Raw genomic sequence first — 6,944 nt, forward strand, 5'->3', positions numbered from 1 at the left:
TATAATGTGTGCGACTTTTACTCAAATGCTGGGCTCAATTTTATGGGCTGTTGAGCTTCACTTTAACCATTATGAACAGATAATGTTGACAAGAGTTTCACATCGTTAACCAGCTGTAAATAATTATTCCATTACCCTATTAAACTGTTCAACCTTAAAATAAAATCTTGAAAAAATCAGGATAAGAGAATCTTTTATATAGTTTTGTTCACAACTGTATAAAAAATCCATGTGTGCATACCCATGCACATGCACACACACAAATATACAATGGCAGACATGCATGTATATTCATATCCATACACAATAAAATATAATTAAATATAGCAAATTAAACCCTGTTTTTCCTCATTATTTTTATGATTTTGATCAAAAAAACTAAATTAGTACAATGACATATTCTTCAGCATGTAAACGATAAAAGAACTAATCTAACAATAGATTGTTTATGGTACCATTAACACAAATACAACCTATTCAAAAAATTTGTATTAAATTTACTTAAAGATGTATAATTTGAAAAACATAAAAATATTTCTCTCTTGTAAAAGCTTCAGATATTTAATGTGCAATGTTAATAATTTCCTTTGATGTTCACTTAGTGTAAGGCTTCTGGGCAAATGACAGTATAGAAGTTGTTTTGCATACTTCCTTAAAAAAGTACTTACTTTAATGCAAAATACTTCTGATTATATGTAAATGTTGAGAATAACTTGTCCCTTGTTCTTCAAACTTTAGGCCTTCCATCCTGTTTCATGCTTAAGACAGTATTAATAGTTATTCTCCCAACTTTCCTAGTTTCCTTACATTTTAATGTGCTGTCAATATGATCTTTCCGATTGTTTCTGTTCTCAATGATTTTTTTTTTCATTTAAATTAGATTATATAATCACTGGCACACTCCCTTATCACATACTCTGCCTCTTTATGTAATTCCACTAACAGACTGATGAAAAAGTCATTTCTGCTCCCCGGACTATTTTTTTCAGCAGACTTCAAAATCCAAACCTCACTACATATGTATCAGTAGGTACCACCACGATTAAATGCATTCATCATTGTTTTTAACAGGTTCTCTTAACAACACCATACATTTTATTAATCTTCTCAATCTTTCTTTTAACATCTGTTTCTGTGAATGGTGGTATATTAAGACCTGAGAACTAGAATTCACCAACTTGGCTGATAATTTTGTCATCGTTCATCAATTTATATTTAAAAAAATAAGATCTAGAGAAGCCCATAGTAACATTAGAGGAGATACTAGAACCCGCTGAAAAAATACTAAAATTATATTTTTGAACCGTGTTATTCGATTCAAAGAATGTGTGTTATAAAGAATCTTCATTATCAGACATAGTTACTTGATCATCAATAAACATAAGTCTCATAACAGTCAATCTGATAAAAATCTTTATTCCTAAAATTCTTGCCTTATTTTTCATTTCCTAATGACATCATCCAATTAATACAATTGATATGGAATACAGATTGATCGATAAATCCTTACCACAAGAATCACAAAGAGAAACACACACAAATACATATTAATGCAGAATTTTGTAACTACACTTCATTATTTTTTACTTAAATGGGGTCACAAAACTACTGAGAAAATAAAACATCAGCGAGGATTTTTATCTCTATTTTCCATTCTGACCACTATTCTAGTCCTGATATGCATTCCTTAACCCTTACTCCTCAACTGTCATGTGAGCCCCGCACTGCTGCTTACCAGTTTTACACGAATGTCAGGTGATACTTGTATGCATATTTGAACTATAACTCGACTGCAGAGATAGCTCTGACTTTCATTAAAACACCAGTTTGTGCTACTTTCTTTTGAACTAATTCACAAACTTTGTTGCATATTAATACAGTGACGAAATTATTATATTTTAATCTATGTGTTTCTTAACCTAAACATGTGTTCTGTTGTTCAAGTTATAACCTTAGTTTATAAATATTAAATCTTGGACTTCACACAACAGGAACCATAATGTTAAATAGAAAAGGACTTCCAAAAATATTGAAAAAAGGGAAATTAAAAGCATAATACATAAATGAAGACATCACCATTGTGAGGTTAGTGAATAAAGATAATATTGCCATGATTAATACTTATTATGACAATAGAATATCTTTTGAAAAAAAAAGGAAAGATGGTGTTACAAAACAAAGCATATAAAATAAGTAAATACGAGTATAATGAATTTATGGGAGGATTTGATCTGGCCAGTCAGTACAATGCTGCTTATAGTTTTAGAAAGTGATGGAGAAAATTGTTCTTTTGGTTATTAGATGTTGCAGTTGTAAATAGTTCTATTTTATATAATAATAAATGAAAAGATATAGGAAAACAGTCTGTCAAAAAAATGGTTTTGCCAAACAACTGTCAAGGAACTACTGGGAGATGTTCAGAATACTCAGGGTTAGAAAAAAGGACGGCCATCATCTACAGATAAAGAAGAAAGACTAAATGGGAGGCCTCACTTTATATATTGAAATCTCAAGAGTAATTCTAAAGACTGTGCTGTTTGTAGTAACGTAAAAGTTAAAAGGAGGAAGAAGAAAAATTTTCTTCTAACATGTGCACCTGTAAGCCTGGGACTACATCCTAGGGAGTGTTTTGAAAACTATCACACCCTAAAAAAATACAAATAAGGTAAAAATTCCTTAAAATACCAGTTATGTACAAAAATAAAGAAATTGCAAAAATTTGTATTAAAAAATATTAATATTGCCATATCAGAGGTGATCATGTAGGCATAGGTGGACAAGATATAAAAAAATTAAGGGCAAAGGGTTAATATCTGAATAATATATACCAGTATTTCTCTTCTCTACATTATATTTAACAATTTAGTCCTCAAGATCCTAGTGAAGGCATTTTCATAATCAATAAATACCATGTATATACTACGATTAAACTCACTTCTTTTTTCAATAATCTGTTTTAACGTAAAAATATAAAAATATTATCAGTACATGATCAACCTTTTCTGAAAACAGTTTATTCCTCTGATAAAATAGTTTGTGCACTCAGTCTCAAGCAATGAACTAAAATTTAACAGATTCTCATTTATGAGTTCTAGTATTATATAAAGCTACATTTAATTAGCATCCATGATATTACAAGATAATAACAGGCAGGTACTGTAAAGTATTTTTGTAAAAATTAGAGGGTAAAATATAGCTACATGATGTATAGCAGATTATAAATGAGTAATTTTCATTAAGTGTTTTTTTAAGACGTTTTATAACATTAAGGTCGATCAATAAATGGTATCAGAACTATGTAAGAGCAAAGATAGACACATAATTGGATTAAAAGTGATCAAAACTTGAATAAATGTGGAATTCATCAGTGATATTACAAGAAACTATAATGAGCACTTAATTAATCATGGCAATAAACTTATGCCCCAAAAAGTATAAACATGAAAATTCCATTTTCATGTAACTCTTTGTGGACCACTGAATGTGAAAATAGGAGGAGAAAAGATTATGGAGGTAGAAGAATTTTGTTATTTGGGAAGTAGAATTACTAAAGATGGACGAAGCAGGAGCGATATAAAATGCCGAATAGCACAAGCTAAACGAGCCTTCAGTAAGAAATATAATTTGTTTACATCAAAAATTAATTTAAATGTCAGGAAAAGATTTTTGAAAGTGTATGTTTGGAGTGTCGCTTTATATGGAAGTGAAACTTGGACAATTGGAGTATCTGAGAAGAAAAGGTTAGAAGCTTTCGAAATGTGGTGCTATAGGAGAATGTTAAAAATCAGATGGGTGGATAAAGTGACAAATGAGGAGGTATTGCGGCAAATAGATGAAGAAAGAAGCATTTGGAAAAATATAGTTAAAAGAAGAGACAGACTTATAGGCCACATACTAAGGCATCCTGGAATAGTCGCTTTAATTTTGGAAGGACAGGTAGAAGGGAAAAATTGTGTAGGCAGGCCACGTTTGGAATATGTAAAACAAATTGTTAGGGATGTAGGATGTAGAGGGTATACTGAAATGAAACGACTAGCACTAGATAGGGAATCTTGGAGAGCTGCATCAAACCAGTCAAATGACTGAAGACAAAAAAAAAAAAAAAAAAAAAAAAAGTAACTCTTTGAGGACCAGACCTTTCTTGGAGATGGTTAGAAAAAACTGTGCAATTATATTATGTTTGAAAAAAACTGTGCAGTGCCTTATGGTGACTATTCTTACGCTTGTGCTAGAAGTTATAAAATTTTTTATTTACCAATATTTTTTTAATCTTTTTTAAAAAATTGTAGGAAAACCAATGTAATTTCAACTAGAAATTTTTTTATTGTCATATCTTAATCAAAAAATTTTCTAAGGATTAAAGAACCCAAAATAAGAAATAAAAACAAAACAAAAAAATGAGTTTGAAGTCACTTAACTTAAAATTAAGAAACAATTTTACCTTGGGAATCATGATTTTTTTAGAATTGTTCTGTTTTGTGTTAAACCTGAAAATTTATGACTTTGGCAAAACATTGATAAATTTTAATCAAATTTATAAAATTAAATTTATAAGAATTGTCGTATACAAATTAAAATCAGGTTGAATGTTTTTAAGTTTCCGATCAGTTTCACTTGAGTTTAAAACACACCGCACATTTTGCGTATTATAACAACTCGCTAATAAATATTACTAAAAAATAGAAAACCAAACACTAAGATGAAATAAGTATAATATTACGATCCGAACGTCACAATGTTCTCGGTTCATCTACGTACTATGCAACACACCAATCAATACAGTATCGAAAAAAAAAATTGAATAAAATAAAGCATTCCTTTTCACTTTAACGAAATGAGATTTCACTGCCAACTCAAAACAATAACGAATGAACGACATTTATTACGCGACGAACACGATTAAATGTTCACTGAAAATAAAAACATACACAGTCGTTAAGTTAAAAATAATAATTATTTTTGTTTACGATATGAATATTAATTGCGATGTCACGTGCAACTTTAAACAATAACAAACGTAACATCTATCAAGCGGACTCCCATGACACAACCAAATATACAATCAGTACGTCATTTTGACACCGACGAAATTACGCAAAACGTTTCTCGCGTAAATTGAGATTGATGAAAAATCACCAGTTGATCTTTTTAGTATAAAAGAGAACCAAACGAAAATCTTCAAGCGGCCTTCAAAGGGTTAAATATGAACAAAATTAGTTAATTTAAAAATAAAATGAAATTTTAATACATAAGGGTTAATATAGTACAAAGGAAAAGACATCAATAAATTAAAAGAATACGTAATTATGTTAACGTGCTTCCGAATTAATCAGTCTTGTATGAAAAATCTTCTAATTACACTGGGAGATAATATTATAATAAACTCCCTTAACGAGTGAAGACTGAGGACATTTATCTGCCCTTCAAGATGACACTTTTTAATTACTTAATCGGGTATTGCTTCTATTCTTTTGAGTAATTTATAAAAATTTACATAAATGTGAAATTTGATAGTCCAATATAGTACTGTCTGGAGCATTATTATTAGTTGTACATTTTATATTTATAACATGTTTAGACCATTATAATTTAAGTTAATCTTGTATTGTACGTTTACATTTTAAAATGTCACCCACCTCTCAAATTTTGTTTCTATATCGGTGTTTATGATATATATTTATAGATAAAACAAAAATATGAACCAGGAGAAAGAAAACAAATTTACTTTTGAATGTATTATTTTGGATTCACAATAGATTCAAAAACTATATCAATAAATACCAATTCTTAAATGTGTTAACAGATTACTGGCCTGTTAAACTAATAGCCACCTTTATTCAAGTCACCTCAATGAATGATCACATCTTATAGAACATACATTCATAATATCAATATAAAATTCAGATCTGTTACATGACCACAGACACCTTAACCAGGGACAAAACTGAAATGAACAACTTCTTTTCTGTCATCATTTTCCAGAGGTACAGTCATTCAAAATTACTGGAATCTAGTGCAAATGACATTCTTACATAAGCTTGTTATACTACTCTTTTCTATCTGTATTGTAATGTTTATTTTTCTTATCAGTATAACATATATAGTCCTGGACAGGTTCATAAAAAAATAAAATGCTGCAAAATTAGGATAAAGTATAGAAGGCAAAATTGATGTTTAATAGTCAGGCGAGTCGATTTAGACAAAAAATTAAGAAAATTAATTACAAATAACCGCTACATTAAATGTGTGAATTTTAAAAAATCATCAATAAAAAAATTTTATTTGTTGATGATTTTGTAAAATTGTCAACTATTCAAGTATATTATCACAAGACCTTTTGTAATTAGTGACTAAATAGTAACTAAGTAGAGCATTAAAACAAGTATAAATAAAAGGTTAATATAAATATAGCAGTTAACTGTATTTATCATTTTAAATTTCTTTGTGTTAACATCTTATATTTTCGATACGGTATGTATAAAATCATTTTATTCAGAAAATAGTTTTTGAGCACATAAATCTTCATTCAAATAGTTACATTGTTATTAATATAAACCTAAAATATTTGCAGACAACTTTTCTAAGAAATGAAAATACAGATGCAGGAACTTTTTATGTATTAAATAAATACAGAATCTGATGTCACAGTTTTTAGAAATATTTCATAATTATCTGTGGATAATATTTAGAAAGCAAAGTTTACCATATTGCATATTATTGACTAAAAACTAAAAAGGTCACCTGTTTAACAATTCATACCAAAGTAAATATGATGTGTCTTCAATTCTGCACCTAAATAACTGTGAAACAAAAGCAATAAAATAAAGGAGTATGATTAGTGTTCCATGTGATTATTGTTAGTGCAATGAATGAATATTTTTTTAATTTCAGTAATTTATTAGGTCATTTAACTTATAACATCTTGTAACACGTGGTGTTTTTTA

General features: G+C 28.9%; 1 protein-coding gene across 1 annotated transcript in view; it reads right to left on the reverse strand.

The window, feature by feature from the left end:
- LOC142323420 (uncharacterized) overlaps positions 1–5,010 on the reverse strand; it is a 30,903-nt gene extending 25,893 nt beyond the window's left edge. Inside the window, exon 1 of the mRNA XM_075363017.1 lies at positions 4,442–5,010. The gene's annotated coding sequence lies outside the window, so the exon portion shown is untranslated. The remainder of the gene's footprint in view (positions 1–4,441) is intronic.
- Positions 5,011–6,944: the final 1,934 nt, after the last annotated feature.

Source organism: Lycorma delicatula, chromosome 4 (assembly GCF_047948215.1).
Source record: "Lycorma delicatula isolate Av1 chromosome 4, ASM4794821v1, whole genome shotgun sequence".
Lineage (NCBI taxonomy): Eukaryota > Metazoa > Arthropoda > Insecta > Hemiptera > Fulgoridae > Lycorma > Lycorma delicatula.